Genomic DNA, 15,552 nt, shown 5'->3' on the forward strand with positions numbered 1-15,552 from the left:
GGCTAATAACATGAGCAGGAAGGAGGAGGAACTAAGGAGAACTGAACTTGAAGGTACCTGGGGCTGCTTGGAAGCAGAAAGGTGTCTGCCCCACGAGTGCGTGGCTCGGAAAGGACTTGAGAGTACAAAATGTCTCCCCAGGAACTAAGTGAGGGAAATCAAGTTAACTACTCCCGAGGCCTTCATTCCTTCCCTTCCTCCACTCACTACATCATTTCTTGAGGCCAGGCTTCCAGAGAGGGCTCTGTACGGGACACTAAGCATCTCCCAATGCAGCTCATTCTTCTCCACTGTCATTGTCCCACCACAACACAGACCACCTCTTGCCCTTGCTACAATCACTCTCTGATTACTATTACCCCTAATTCTGATCTAGCCCGACAACTGAATAGTACATGCTTCATGTTTCCTTTCTACTAGAATAATCTGTGCCATCTAGCAAGTTATTTGCATCACTCTATTGTTTAAATCCAGCTTCCAAATTATAGCTTTGAAATCTCCAGGCAGGAGTGCTGGCTCTATGGTAGAGTACCTAGCCTTTGTAATGACTGGGGTTTCTCTAGGTGGGAGTGCTAGCTCTGTGGTAGAGTACCCAGTCTTTGGTGCCCTAAGGCATTTCTAGGCACTGCTGGGAAGAGGTCCCAGGAAGGAGTTCCTCACTCCAACCACAGTGACTCCCACTCAGGCTCTCAGGGGCTGCGATCTCCTTTTGGCCTTGGGATTGTCCTTTCTTTTGGTGTAGCTGCTTCCTTCTCAGTCTTCAGGACTTGGCTTCAAGAAACAAAGGTCTTCCCTGACTATCTATTATTTCTAGTTTATATTATTAAATCTAAGATGCCATCAGTTATAAGATGTACCATTATCATTTTTAAAGGTTTTGGTTCGTGTGTAAGAGTGTTCTGCTTGCATCTAGGTGTGTGTTACTACTTGGGTGCCTGGTACTCATGGAGATAAGCATAGGGCGGGACATCTGAGTCTCTGGAACCATGTGGATGCTGGGAACTGAACCCAGGTCCTCTGGAAGAATGGTGTTCTTAAGCACTCAGCCACCTCTCCTGCCCCCCCACAGTTGTTCTATGTTCAGCTAAGAAAGCAGAAAGACTACTACTCCAAACTCCAGCTATTATAAGTCAGATATTAATATCAGAATGTCAAGGTATTAAAAGCAGATGTCAAGAATCCATGAGACATGACAAATACAACTTCCCTGCCGTCTCTATTTTTGTACCTTGTTCTCCAGTGTGGCACTTCTTGCAGTGGTCAAGTGTATATCGTTATACCTACCCTTTTGTTCTGAGATCTAGCTGTTAACACAAAGGTCCATGAAAGCAGGAGTAAGAATTTTCCTTATGACTTGAGCAGTCAACACAGTCTGTGGTATCTAACAGGTATCTCGTAAGTGACTGATAATGACATGAGAGAGTAGATGAAATGACCCAAGAGAGAGATCCAGACTTGAATTTGTGAATTGGTGACCCAGAACCAATCACTCTTTCTTCCCTGGGCTCTGCTTCCTGGTCTCTGCCAGGAATGGATTGATCCTGGCTACATCTTTCTCACACCCCAGGAACATCTCTACCTACAGAATAGCTTGTTTTTATGGGAGTGTCTGATTCTCGTAAATGCAACAGGATTTTCCTATGGTCCTTAAGCCACAATAGCGTGGGTGGATTTCTTCAAATCCGGAGGCATTTTACTTGACAATTCCCCCATTAGTTACAGAGTGACTACAAAGGCTACCTTGCCGTAACCAGGGCATCCAGCTGCTCCCATGTCTGCCCTTTGGGAGTATCAGAAACCCATGAGGACTGCTCAGCACTGCAGACAGGTACCCACTGTGCTCTGTGAGGCCGAGAAGCACAGGACTTCTGCAGGAAGAAGCTGCGTAGCTCTTTGCGATGCGATAGTTCTCATCCCACGTGGCAACATATCGTAACTGTTTTTGGTGATTACTCACTCTCTCCAGCCCTCCAGACTGTTGATGGGGAGCTATGTGGGGAGTGGGAATCCGAGATCAAAGGGAATCAGTGCTCTGGTCTAGTGTACCAATGCTTTTCTGAAAAGGGCAGGTCGTTAAATATTTCCAGCTTTGTGAGCCATCTGGTCTCCATGGCAATGATTCAGCTTTGCAGATGTAGAATGAAATCGTATGTAACGGTATGGGTGTCGCAGTGTTCCAGTAAAACTCTGACAGAAACAGGTGGTCACCATGGAGGTAGATAGGGGACCTTCAGACTGTAGATTGTCAACTTCTGTTCTAGGGTTTCACATTCGGGGTTCTTCAGGATCATGCATTGACTTCTCTGGCCACACTTCAGGCCACTCAATAGAGATGGGCACTCTGGCTTATCCAAAATTACTGCTTGTTAATGAGGGTGAGAGCTGAGTCCAGGCCTTCTGACTCTGGTCCAGAACAATTTTCCCTATAAGGGAAAGATGCTGCCTTCTGTGTTCTCAAATTCAGTGATGAATCCAGTCACAAAATTCTACCTAGCTGGTGAGAGAATGAACATTATTTAGGCACTGCGTCAGGGTTCTATAAAGGAACAGAACTGATAGAATCAATAGTATATGTATATATGTAATATATTAAATATAATATGTATAATAGATATTAAAAGGGGGGATTTATTAAACTGGTTTACAGAATGTGGTCTGGGAAACCCAACAATGATTCTCACAACATGAAGGCCAAGAATTCAGTAGTTCTGGCCGTGATGCTGGATGCATCGGCAGTCCAAATCCGGTCCTGGAATCCGGGAGGATTCCTGGAGAGCTCACTGGTCTCCAGTCTATGTTGGAATCCTGAAGAAGCTGGATTTAATACTGGTCACAGTCATGGGAAAGACAAACTTGCCAGCAAGAGAGAGGGCAAGAGGGAAAGCAAGCTTCTCTCTTGTCCTTTTACGTGGGCTACTGCCATAGGTGTGGCCCAGATCTTCCTGCTTCAAACAACTGGATTAAGGGAATCCCTCACAGGAGGGCCCAACATCTTGCGTTTTAATCATTTTTACTCTGAGTGACTGAGATCTGCTGTGGGTCTGTCTTCTGGTCACAGTGTTTGGCAGTGGCTAGTGTTCTATGGGAAATGTCTTCACAGTCCACGTCTAAGTCCAGCTTTCACGGCAGGGACCTAGTTGGCTCCAGACACTCAAACCACTGCTCAGTCAGAGCAGAGGAAGCAAACTGGGTTCAAGTTCAGGAAGTGAACTTTAGTTTGCCATGTGTTACTTGTCTTTGCCCGTTGGCTAAAAATATGCAGATGTTTGGCTCTAACTTTTTCCTATGCTGCCGAGGATCCAGTCTTGTGAATGGCAGGCAACCACTCTGACACTGAGCCTCATTTCCCAAACCAGTCATGATTCAATTTAGCTCTCAGAGCTTCTGTGTAGAGACAGGGCACAGGACTGTAAAAAGTTACATAAAATGCAAGAGAAACGATTCTCTGTCTCTGTCTGTCTGTCTGTCTGTCTGTCTGTCTCTCTCTCTGTCTCTCTCTCTCTGTCTCTCTGTCTCTGTCTCTCTCTCTCTCTCTCTCTCTCTCTCTCTCTCTCTCTCTCTCTCTCTCTCTCTCTCTCTCACCAGTGTATAGAGGAGTCCCTAGACAGAGTCACCTTGAAGGTCTAAAAAGATTACTCAGATTAAGAGCATGTATTGTTTTTACAGACAACCCTGTTTCAGTTCTCAGCACCCATGCAGGATAGCTCACAGCTGCTTATAATTCTAGCTCCAGGGGGAAGTCTATACCTCTGACCTCCATAGGTACCTGTACTCATGTGTACTTACCCCAACACACACTTACACACACATACCATACACATGCACAAATCTGAGCTATAAAACCACCTTGAGAAAGAAAAACTTATTTTTTTCCTCGAATGCAGTATAGTCTTTCTTACCCCCTATTTTCCCAATGCCCTTTACATCCTCTACAGAGTGGTTTCATTGTTTTCTTTTATACTTAACAGACAAGGTCTATAAGCTCAGTGAAGCCTAAGAACCAAGAGCCACTTCAATGTCTTGCCAGACAGATCATCTATCAATATCAGATGCCTTCAGTTCCCAGAAGAGAGAAGAGAATTAGACATGAGTCCTTCACTTTCTTTTGAAATGAAATTCAAGTTTTTAGGGAAGGACAGCTTATTGGGCAGGTGTCTTCCCTTACAGATGGGCAGCGTAAAGATTTAAAATCCACCTGGCCACAAAGGGGAAGGCACATCCTCTCTCTAGTACACCAAAGTATAATGCTCCAGGTTTCCCTTGTCCATGCATCAGAATAGGCCCTGGGCATTTGTTCTGTGCAAAGTCTGCCTTCCTGGATCTGTCTGCATCTGGGATGCATTTCTGTAGTGAAGACATTAGGCTCATGACAAAAATGTGAAATTGAAAAGAGAAAATAGGACTCCTTTTGTGTTCACCTGATGACTGACACTCTTTAACCATGTAAGCAAAATTACCAGTCTTCCCTGAGGAAGAAAAGGTTGCATTCAGTGCTCCAGGTCGTTTCCCAGCCAGTGAGGGACAGCAGGGTCTAGCTGGGGAAGCTGTGGTGGTTTGACTATATCCTGTTTCTCAGATCCCCAACCTTTGAAGTGTTTCTGCGGACTCTCACAAGTCCCACCGGGTGAGCGCTTGTGATGAAACCACTGAGGAGAGATGGGATGCTGAAGGGCCTATAAGAGTTCATCTGGTCCCATCACCCTCTGATCTGCTGCTCAAGTGTGGGGACAACTAGAACCATCTTTGCCAGGGCTATGGCCACTGTGAGGACCAGAGGGTTGGCAGGAGCCCCGAGCTGGAGTGGTGTCTTGTCTGAATACGTTTCCAGCTGGGCTGGTGCCACTCTGCACCTGTACCAGAGGCTATTGCAACCCAAGCTCATTTTTTGGTTCATGTGTGCTTGTCCTCAGCTCCTTTCTTCGGTATCCTGTCCACTGGATTCCATCTACATCACAGCAACCAACATTCTTAATGATTCCAACTCTAGGTGCATTTGTGTTTGGATTGCTGGGAACAAAAGTCAACACCCAAGTGTGTTCCTCCCTCAATCTCTACCTTCCTTACATTTGTTTTACTTGCTTATAGACAGGATCTCTCACTGAACCCAGAGCTAACTGAGGAGCTAGACAATCTGGTCAGTAAGATCCAGGTAGCCCCATCTCTGTCCATCCTGGAGACAGAATTCCAGACATATGCCTAACTTTTATGTGAATGGTGGGGATTTGAACTCAGGTTCAACACAAGCACCATACTGACAGCTCTATCCCCAGCCCCTACACACGGCTTTTCTAGGTCTGGCAAGAGAATGCAGACAGCAGATGCTGGCCCCATTAATCCCACACTGAATCTGTGTCCCAGGTTTGGTTTAGTTAGTAATCACTTTCTAGAATGAGGCTGGGCCTGAGCCACCTTGTAACTTTATATGACCAATTTTCACAGTTAGGGACAACCCTAAAAAGCCAGGACCCCAACAGATAATGTTACTGACTTTAAAAAAATATCATTTTCAAAGTAGGTAAAGCTGGTCGCTAGTCACCAAATTCTGTGTGATTCGGGTATCTTGTCTGTAAAGAAATTCAATTCTATTTCAAGCCATCAGACATAACAAATCTCTAAAAGAAGTCGTCAGAATTATAATGCTTCTGGCTTTACATCTTGGGGCTCATGTTGTACTGTACATGCTTACAAACTGTACCGTTACAGGGGGGAACTGACTTCTTCATCCCAGAGCTGTAGAAAGACACTGGCATAGTAGGGGAGCCCTCTGTTTTTGTTCTCTCTCTCTGCTTAATTTCCATTTGCCGAGTCAAAAAGACTATTAATGAAGATGATGTCAGAGCCACCGTCTGCAACTGCCTGGTTATTCTGGGATTTGTAGCATGGATTCAGGCTTCCCAAATGTCAAAATAAGTTTGATTATGGCCTTGGCTGTTCCTGTCTTTGGCACAATGACTGGCAAATGTGTCAGCTCCTAACTTTCTGGTTATCCCATTCCCACATTTCTGATGGATATCTAATCTCGTTTCTTTGGTTTGCTTCTGGATTTTTTAAATTTATTTTTCAGTTTAAATTTAGATAAGAAACAAGGTTGCTTCACAAGTCAGTTCCAGGTCCCTCTCCCTTTCCCTCCCCTACTCCCATGCCCTCCCCCCAACCCCCCATTATCCCCTCATTTCCCCAGGGAGGGTGAGGCCCTCCATGGGGGTGTCAATAGTCTGTCATTTCATACAGGGCAGGGCCTAGACCCTCCCCCAAGAGTTCAGGGTGAGAGTGCACCTCACATTGTTGGATGGGAGTCCAAAGTCCGTGTGTATAGTCGGGATGAGTACTGATCTGCTGCCCAAGGCTGAATAGATTACCTAGGCCTCCTCACTGACACCCCCATTCAGGGGGTCTTGATCAGTCCCATGCTGGATTCCCAGGCTGATACCTGGGATTCAAGAGTTAACCTTTGTCAAGCTGTTTCTGGGGGGTTAAACCAGCCCAGTCTTAATCCCTTTGGTCATCAGTCCTCCCTCTCTGGTACTGGCATTCTTGAGTTCAGCTCAGTACTTAACCGAGGGAGTCTGCCTCTTCTTCCATCAGCCACTGAATGAAGTTTCTGTTTCCCAGACTCTCTGGCCATGGGATTGTAGGCTGGAACTCCCCAGGTCTATGTCTAAAATCCATATATGAGAGAGTACATGCCATGTTTCTCTTTTTGTGACTGGGTTACCTCACTCAGGATGGTTTCTTCTAGTGTCATCCATTTGCCTGCAAATCTCAGGATTCCATTGTTTTTTTCTGCTGAATAGTACTCCATTGTGTAAATGTACCACATTTTCTCTATCCACTCTTCGGTTGAGGGACACCTAGGTTGCTTCCAAGTTCTGGCTATTACAAATAATGCTGCTATGAACATAATGGAACAGACATCTTTGTTGTATGAATGGGCATCTTTTGGATATATGCCTAAGAGTGGAGTTGCTGGGTCTTGTGGTAGATTTATTCCCATTTTTCTGAGGAATCTCCATACTGATTTCCAAAGTGGCTGAACCAGTTGGCACTCCCACCAGCAATGGAGGAGTGTCCCCCTTTCACCACATCCTCTCCAGCATAAATTGTCATTGGTGTTTTTGATTTTAGCCATTCTGACAGGAGTGAGATGGTATCTCAGAGTTGTTTTGATTTGCATTTCCCGGATGCTTCTGGATTTTTATTAACCCATGTTCCTGTGTGTGAATTAACCTTGGAATTCACTCTGCACTGTGATCCTATCAAGATATTTTTTAAAAGAAGAGCCTTACTTTTTTGTGTGAAAATATGACATATTCTTGGTGACACAAATTCAAGTAATACACATAGGAAGTTAAAGAAAAAAATTAAAGATTGTCTGCTTCTCTGCCATCCAGAGAGCCACCAAGTTCTTGATAAGGATATTTTCAGAAACCTGTGTAGATATATGCACAAATAAAGCTGTGCAGACACAGTTGGATTCAGCTGGAAACACGCAGCTCTAAGGATAGTGTTCCTCATTCTGCTCAGTCATACATCACAGCTTGGAGACATGTCTCTGTGGGTCTCCACGGCTCTTGTTTGTACTCTAAGATACAAAGCCACTTATTTTTTTTTCAGAATGTGTATGTTGCAAGCTTGTGAGATGAGGCACTGTCTACCTGTGGATGGGATTACTTATTGCTTGCAATAAAATGGTGGTTTCCTGAAGTCTCCTCGACAATGCTGAGGCATGAATGTGAGTATATTTGCATCAGTTCCTACAGAATATGATGCAAACTGTATAACATCCATCTAGGCTGGCCATGCTGCCCTCATATAACTGAGGTAGACTTCCTCTTGTCTTATGATCACCAATTACACTGCTATGCATGAGTTCTGAGCTAATCTGTTACAATCTTAGTACGGAATGTCAATGATATTTGGGATGTTATTATTATTCAAAGACTATGAGGTTACATATTTGCATATTGAGACATTGAAGCCCAGCAGTAAAATGGCTTGACTAAGATCACACACAATAGCAGTATTTGAGCCAGAGGTCCACTTCCATCTTCCTGCATGGCTCACTAGTTCAAAGCATATGAAGAATAGTGGCCTATGAAGTCTGTCAATTTTAGTGGTATTGTAATCATAATCACATATCTGCACACACTAAAGGTTTACACATCTTTATTAAAATTAAAGTAATTTCATTTTAAAATAATTTAATTAAAACCACACCCATTAACTTAAACCATTAAACATATATATAAACACAGATTAGCATTTTGAAAACACAGTGACCTAGTAATACCAATTTTAGAAATCTATTCTTATAGAAATATATAGCAATAAGTGCTAAGATGTACTGTATAGGTACAAAACACTGTATAAGACAGCAAACGACTGGAAACTAGTAGATAATGAGCTCAACATATTAGGATATATTCTTAGGACTGAATTTTATGATAAAGGATGAAATCTAGAGCCAGCAAGATGGCTCAGTGGACAAAAGCAATTGCTACCAAGTCTAACAACCTGAGTTCGACTCCTGAGACCCACATGGTAGAAAAAAAGAACAGACTCCCACAGCTCTCTGGTCTGCATGCATGCAGACCAGACACCTATATCTTATGGTTACTATTGCTATGATGAAACACCACAGCCAAAGAAACTTAGGTAGGACGGGGTTTATTTGGCTTATACTTCCATATTGCTGTTCTTCATCTAAGGAGGTCAGGACAGGAACTCAAGCAGGGCTGGAACCTAGAGATAGGAGCTGATGCTGAGGCCATGGAGGAATGCTGCTTACTGACCTGCTCCTCATAGCTTGCTCAGCCTGCTTTCTTATAGAACTCAGGACCACCACCCAGGATGACACTATGGGTTGGGCACTCCCCCATCAATCACTAATTAAGAAAATGCTTTGCAGGCTTGCCTACAACCTAATCGTATGGAGGCATTTTCTCAGTTGGGTTCCCCTCCCCTCAGATGACCCTAGTCTGTGTCAAGTTGATATAAAACTATCCAGCACACACATGCAAATAAGTAAATGTAATTTTAATTAAAACAAGGAATGAAGTCCGTTAAGGTGCTGATATAGATGATTTCTAAGATACATTGTCAAGTGAATTTCCTGTCATTTCAATAAAAAGGCAACAGAAGGACAGTGAGAAACTGATCACATTGTCCATGTTTGGGGAAGAAACTAAGAGAAGACTTCGTGTTTTCTTTGTGTTTGTGCTTTTAAATACCATGTACTTGAATAAATTAATTTTGACTTTTAAAAGTGTAGTATTACAAGTAGAGATAGTGTTCAAAGTGGTGTTTCACAGGCCTTTAAGAACCTATGGGAGGGGTCTGGGCTTCCTAGCCCACACTTTCTTGATTGGATTCAGGTAGTCCTCCTGGAACACTTGCTCTTGCTACCTTAGAACAACTTAGGTAAACAAGTACTGAAGTTCATGATGGAACACTCCTCACTTCTCCTTTGCTTATTATTTCCCATCTGATTTGACATCTACCCTCAGGTGCTGCTTATCTGTTATGGAACCCTTGCTTCTCCCGAGCTACCCCACTGCCCGGCTATCTTCTTATAAAGGGGTCGTCGTGTTGCTTTTTTCTGCTGGCAACAGCTTAGCTCTTGCCCCACCTCCACTTCTCTGAACTATCCGAGCAGACAGTGTCCATGAATACTAACAGACATGTAACTAAGAACTACTAACTTTGACTCGGAACCTTATCTCCACCTAGCTAGAGTATTTTCCTTTTCAAAACCAGAAGAAGGAAATGATGTATTTTACTTTTTTCCTGCCAAATCCTGGTGAGAATAGCAAGAATTAAGTACAACTACAGAAACCAATTTCCATGCAAAGTTCCTGGAGTCATTGTTCAGACTGCTGCTATGCAAAAAATCCAACCCCAGAGCATGAGAATTGGCCATCAGTAACCATGATCGAGCATTGGATTCAGAACTGCACAAATGCAGATTACTTGGGACTTCAAACACTTGGGGATAGTGGCAGGACACATGGATCCTGAGATTTGGGTCAGTATGGGCTTACATGTACAGTTAGGTCAAAAGTGACTTCAGTCTGTGCTAAAATGGACTTGGTTTAGCTCAAGCTAATGTCAAAGATGAGGACATCCTGGGACGGGTAGTGCCAGGGTCTGGTGGTCAAGCCCCATATACCACTTTCTCTTATAGCTTCATTTGTTGATAGACTATGGGGAAAACACACCAGGATTACTCAGAAGCAATGATGGCAGTTATAATTTAATATAACCAATATCAGGTGAGGCTGATATTGTAATTTAAGAAAAACAGCACAAAAGAGAAAGATGCCATGAGACAGGGTTCAAGCAGGGTTTTTTTTAATTAGGAAAAGGGATCATAAAAAGGGGAAAGGGGAAAGGGAAGAGACCAGCCTCCGGAGACAGGAGCAGCAGGAGAGAGGAGAGAGGGGAAGAGGGGGAGAGAAAGATGGGAGGTTGACAGGGCCCTTTTTTCCCCTCAATATGTTTTTATTTAAATTGGAAACATGAATGCTTCACATGTCAATCTCAGCTCCCTCTCCCACTCCTCCTGCCTTGTCCCTCCGCCAGCTCCCCCAGCCCACCACCCAATCCCCACATCATTCCCCAGGGAGGGTGAGACCCTCCTTGGGGGATCTCCAAAGTCTGTAATTTCATCCAGGGCAGGACATAGGCCATACCCCACGTGTCCAGGCTGAGAGAGCATCCCTCTATTTGGAATGGGCTCCCAAAGATTATTCATACACCATAGTAAACACTGATCTACTACCCAAGGCCCCAGTGATTTCTTTGGCCTCCACAATGACACTACATTAATGGAGTCTGGATCAGTCCCCTGTTGGCCTCTCAGCCGTCAGTCTGGGATTCAAGAGCTCCCCCTTATCTGGTCAGCTGTCTTTGTGGGTTTCACCATCATGGTCTTGACCCCTTTGCTCATCACTCTTCCATCTCTGTCACTAGGTTCCAGGAGTGCAGTTCAGTGTTTAGCTGTGGGTAACTGTCTCTGCTTCCATCAGTCCCTGGATGAAGGTTCTAGGATATCATATAAGGTAGTCATCAACCTTATCATCAAGGAGAGGCTATTAATGTAGTCTCCCCACTATTGCTTAGTTTGCCAGTTGTTGTTATCCTTGTAGATCTATGGAGATCTCACTAGTGTCAGCTCTCTCCTCAAGCCTATAATGACTCCATCTATGGGCAGGGCCCTTTTAAAGGGGAATGTAGTGAATGTGCACAGGTGGTGCTCTTAGTGGCAGCAGCTGAGGGCATATCCTGCCAGAACCCCAAGGACAGGCCAGTACAGATGCCTGAATACTAACAGCTGAGCCCCTGTACTTCTCTGAGATATTCAGGTCTTGTGAAACTGCCTCAATAAGAGACATCAGGAAAAACAGTGTCCACTGAGCTGAACAAAACACTGTGGCCATAATAAGCATCACTCTGAGAAACAGCTCCCTGTGTTTCACGATTCATAGCCTCTGGCTGTCAATCTTGCTTCTCTGACATTACCATGTGAATTCATAGCACACAATCCAGCATGATATCCTTGTCATTGTCCTCCCCTTTCCCAATGCCATTGACCTCTTTTCTTTGTCATACATAATCTCCCTTATTTAAAACCCCCAAAATAGTTTGAAGACAATACTTTAAAAAGGGGGGAAAGGAAAAAACAAGACTAACAAAGCTTATACCTGACTTTTCTTTTCTTTTTTTTTTTACAACCAAAAGAATTTTCTCTGCATGAGAGTCTATCATGGGGTTCTTTAAATTCATGTCTGAGTTACAATCTTGATGTGGTTTGAATTTACAGTTTTTCTTTGTTATAGAAGCTGTAGTTTTAAATAGAAGAACCGGGACAGAGAGCAAGAAGTATACACAATTAAGCAATTCCAGTCAAGTAATGATCTGATTGGCCATTGTCTCACTTCTTCCAGAAGATGATTCTGAGGGAGTCCTTTTCACCTGCAGGGACATCCACTTACCATGGGATGGTGGTTCCTACTCATAGTGGAACAGCATCTGTTTCTATTCTGGAGTAAAAGCTCCCACTTAGGAGTGTGACCTCATTATGGGTTCATTGCTCCTAAAATCTTAGGTGACTGAAGGTTTAGGACAAAGACTGGGGATTCTGAAGAGTACTTGGGTTGTATCTGGTAGATGGCTTTTACAAGTGAACAGTAAGAGGCCACAGCTGTGCTGATACTCGTGCCATCAGCCTTGAAAGGTGATGGAATAGGCTAGCTATGAGCAGCATTCAGGCAGATATGATATACACGGAGGAATTAGCATCCCTACATGACCCGAAGTAAATAGAAACAAAATGAGGATGGATGTTGTTGCTTTTTAACAGAAGCTGTTTCAAGTGCCTGCTAACGACACATATACGCATGCATGGCCATATAGGTGTGTACATGTTGAATATTAGAATGCATTCATGTTCCTGGCAAGAATGAAGACTAGAAGTCTACAGAGACACTTATTTTCCTCCCCTTAGCTTTCTGACTACTGAAATAATGGACTTCATGGCCTTTCTCTAGGAGACTCGGGTTGGGAAAAAGGAAAGGTTGAACCCTGATACCCACCAGAAAAGAACATTTTCTGACTGCCATACCATTTTGATAACCTGACTTGACTGCCTTACTGGAGAGTCTGGGACAGACACAATTATGACTGATACGACTGTACCCAGACCATCAGTTATGCACATCCTTTGTCTTTTACTTAAGCCTACACTTCCTGTTAGGGCCCCAAACATGGACTTGGAGGGTCCTTGCATCTCTTTATTACTCTTTCCAATGTGACCCCGTTGAATAAATACCTTTTTTCTGCTCTTCACTATTAATTGTATCTTTAATTGACCTACAAAGGTCAAGTGACTGAGCCTGGCTTATTAGGGCTACCAGGTTCCAGACCCTGATCTTCACTGCTCCAGTAACAAAAATAGATTTTTTAAAAAAGGTAAAATCATTACCCTCATACAGATATGAATGGAGTGTATATTAAGGATCTGTATTGATTTATGAGTCAGTGAGGGAACCAGATGTCACAACCAGTTCAAAGAAGAAGTCTTAAAATTTTTTATGGGAGCGAAGGAATGTTGGATGCACAAACATAGGTGGAATTAGCTTCTTCCACAACAGGTCAGGAATACCAGTTAAGCTCCTAGATAGGGTGGAATTCACTGGAAACTTGGTCCTCCCATCTAAGACAAGACTTATTTTCCACCACCATCAATTACCTACAGTTTACCAAGAAGTAAAAGAGCTTGCACAGAATTAGAATTGCATAACTCACGGTGTCCTTTGGAGACTAGGAACAGTTTTCTATGGAAGCATATTTCTTCCTACAGCACCCAGCACAAGCCTAACAAGCCCTCCTCACTTCTCTCCACAGGCAGCTGCTAGAAAAAGAGCCAAAGACCTGGAGAATAGGGCAGGATTCATTTCCTGTTAACCCAGAGGAAAGCCGCCTTCATTTCCTCCTAACTTCCGGCAGAGACAGCTTCAGGGCCATGGGAGAGGGTTGGGGCTTTGGACTGGAAAGAGAGAGGTGTTTTTGGACTATCCCTTTCTTTGTATCTGGTGGTAATAGATTTAGAAGGACCCTATTTGGATTCCGTGAAGCAAATCTGAAGTCTTGTCAGCCTTATTAAACTTGGGTTTTAACCAATAAATGAAAAGTGTAAGTGGGCAAAACCTAACAGAGGTAGAGAGCTTGGAGGAATGGGGCCAGGAATAGTTAACTCTCTTACTGCATGTCAGTTGTAGTTTTACTATGTGGAAGCGCCCACACCTTATATGTCTGATGCCTACCAGGGCTCCCTTCTTAGTGACCCTCCCTGAGGCAGAGGGGAGGAAACTGGGTTATTCTGCTCAGTCTGGGCCAAAGGAGCTCTTCTTTCCCTTCAAACAATGGAGGTTCTTCCTCCTTTCTGTGGGGTTGCGTTTTAATAAGGTCCCCATGGGACAGCCTTGGGGGGGGCATACATCGAGCCAGCATTTCAGTTTAAAAACCTGACTTTTTAGGTTTTTGATTTTGGTTTCCTCTTGGGTCTTGGGCAGCTCAGTCAATTCCCCCTGAGAAGATGAACCCCTGGGACATCCTGGGCAGTTGGTCTCTGTTCTAGAGAATGGACCTTCTGGCTGGGAGAAGGGTCCTGGGGGTATTAAGGGGATCTGACAGGGATGCATCCAGAGTGCATCAGACTGTTTTTGAAAGTAACACATCACTGGGTGGTGGTGGTGCACACCTTGAATCCCGGCACTCGGGTGACAGAAGCAGGTGTGTATGTGAGTTCGAAGCCAGCCTGATCTACAGAGCGAGTTCCAGGATAGCCAGGGCTACACAGAGAAACCTTGTATTGAAGAACCAAAAGAAAACATAAAAGCAACATCTTTTATGGGGGGAAAGTCTACCTCAGCCAGTATATCAACCTCAAAACCCTATTTAAATATTCCTTAGCATTTATTGGGCTGCAATCACTAAGCTCTTGTAGGTTCCAGCACATGTCTCAGAGATAAACAAGCACAGAACTGGTCTCTAATAAAGTAAAAGTATGTGATACAGCCTGTGTGTAACAGCCTGGAGGTGGTTACAGCAGGGTTAGGAGAGAAAGCGAGAGACAGGAAGTGTCACATCTGCTGCGCGGCCTGTGTCCGAGAACGTGCGGAGGGTGTCGGGTATTGAAAACACAGAGACTCGTTCAATGATATAAAGAAAACTTTAAACAGGCTCCAAAAAGGTTCAAGAAAAACTTCCTAAGAAAGGCTCCCACCAGAGAAGCTTCTGCTCTCTCCTCTACCCTGGCTGGTTCTGCTCTGACCCCAGAGGTGGATGTGTGTGGGTTTTTGAAGGTACCGTTAGTCTCTGGACAAGGTCGAGGTCAGGGCGGTTTCCGTGGGAAGGCCTTTCCCAGGAACTTATTGTATCGTTTTTAGTAAACATGTTTTTACTAAACATTGTCTTACAGCTGCCTACTCCCAGGCAGAAGGGGAAGTGGGTCTCTGCTCAAGGTCTGGTGTTCCCACAGCAATCCTATTCTCTTCCCAGATGCATCTCCAGCTTTTCTATGTTAGGGAGGAATTTGTGACTTGGACAGATGCATGGGGACTTCTGGGGGGTGACTTCTTTATAAGAGAAAGGGTTGCAAGATTGTACTATAGCAGGCATTCTCTGTCTGGTATATGGAAGTGCAGATCTTACCTTTGAAGCTACAACAGCATTGATGGCTACAGCTACACACTCAGATATGAAACCCTCTCTTGGCACAGGGGAAGAGGTGGTTCTTATTCAGGCTCTTGATGGCACTATGGGGCTTTGCACCTCTTCTGGAGCTACCACTCTGCACATTTCTTAGCATAAGAGGTAAGCACACACAGCTATTGCTTAGCTGAACATCATTCTAGTCTTCCTTCGCTTGCAACCAAAGTTCGTTGCTTAAGCAGATGTTGCTTAACTTCAGCTCAGGTCTGCACTGACTCTTGAGTAAACATAGGACAATCTCTTCAGATGACAATGGCAAGGTTTGTTCTTCAGAATGGG

General features: G+C 44.1%; 1 long non-coding RNA gene across 1 annotated transcript; it reads left to right on the forward strand.

Annotated features, from left to right (window-relative positions):
- Positions 1-7,620: 7,620 nt before the first annotated feature.
- LOC121138980 lies at positions 7,621-13,638 on the forward strand. Its single transcript, XR_005875851.1, has 2 exons — positions 7,621-7,732; positions 13,405-13,638. It is a non-coding gene; the product is annotated as an uncharacterized LOC121138980 (long non-coding RNA).
- Positions 13,639-15,552: the final 1,914 nt, after the last annotated feature.

The sequence above is a fragment of the Mesocricetus auratus genome, unplaced genomic scaffold (genome assembly GCF_017639785.1).
Source record: "Mesocricetus auratus isolate SY011 unplaced genomic scaffold, BCM_Maur_2.0 Super-Scaffold_6730, whole genome shotgun sequence".
In the NCBI taxonomy this organism is placed as follows: domain Eukaryota; kingdom Metazoa; phylum Chordata; class Mammalia; order Rodentia; family Cricetidae; genus Mesocricetus; species Mesocricetus auratus.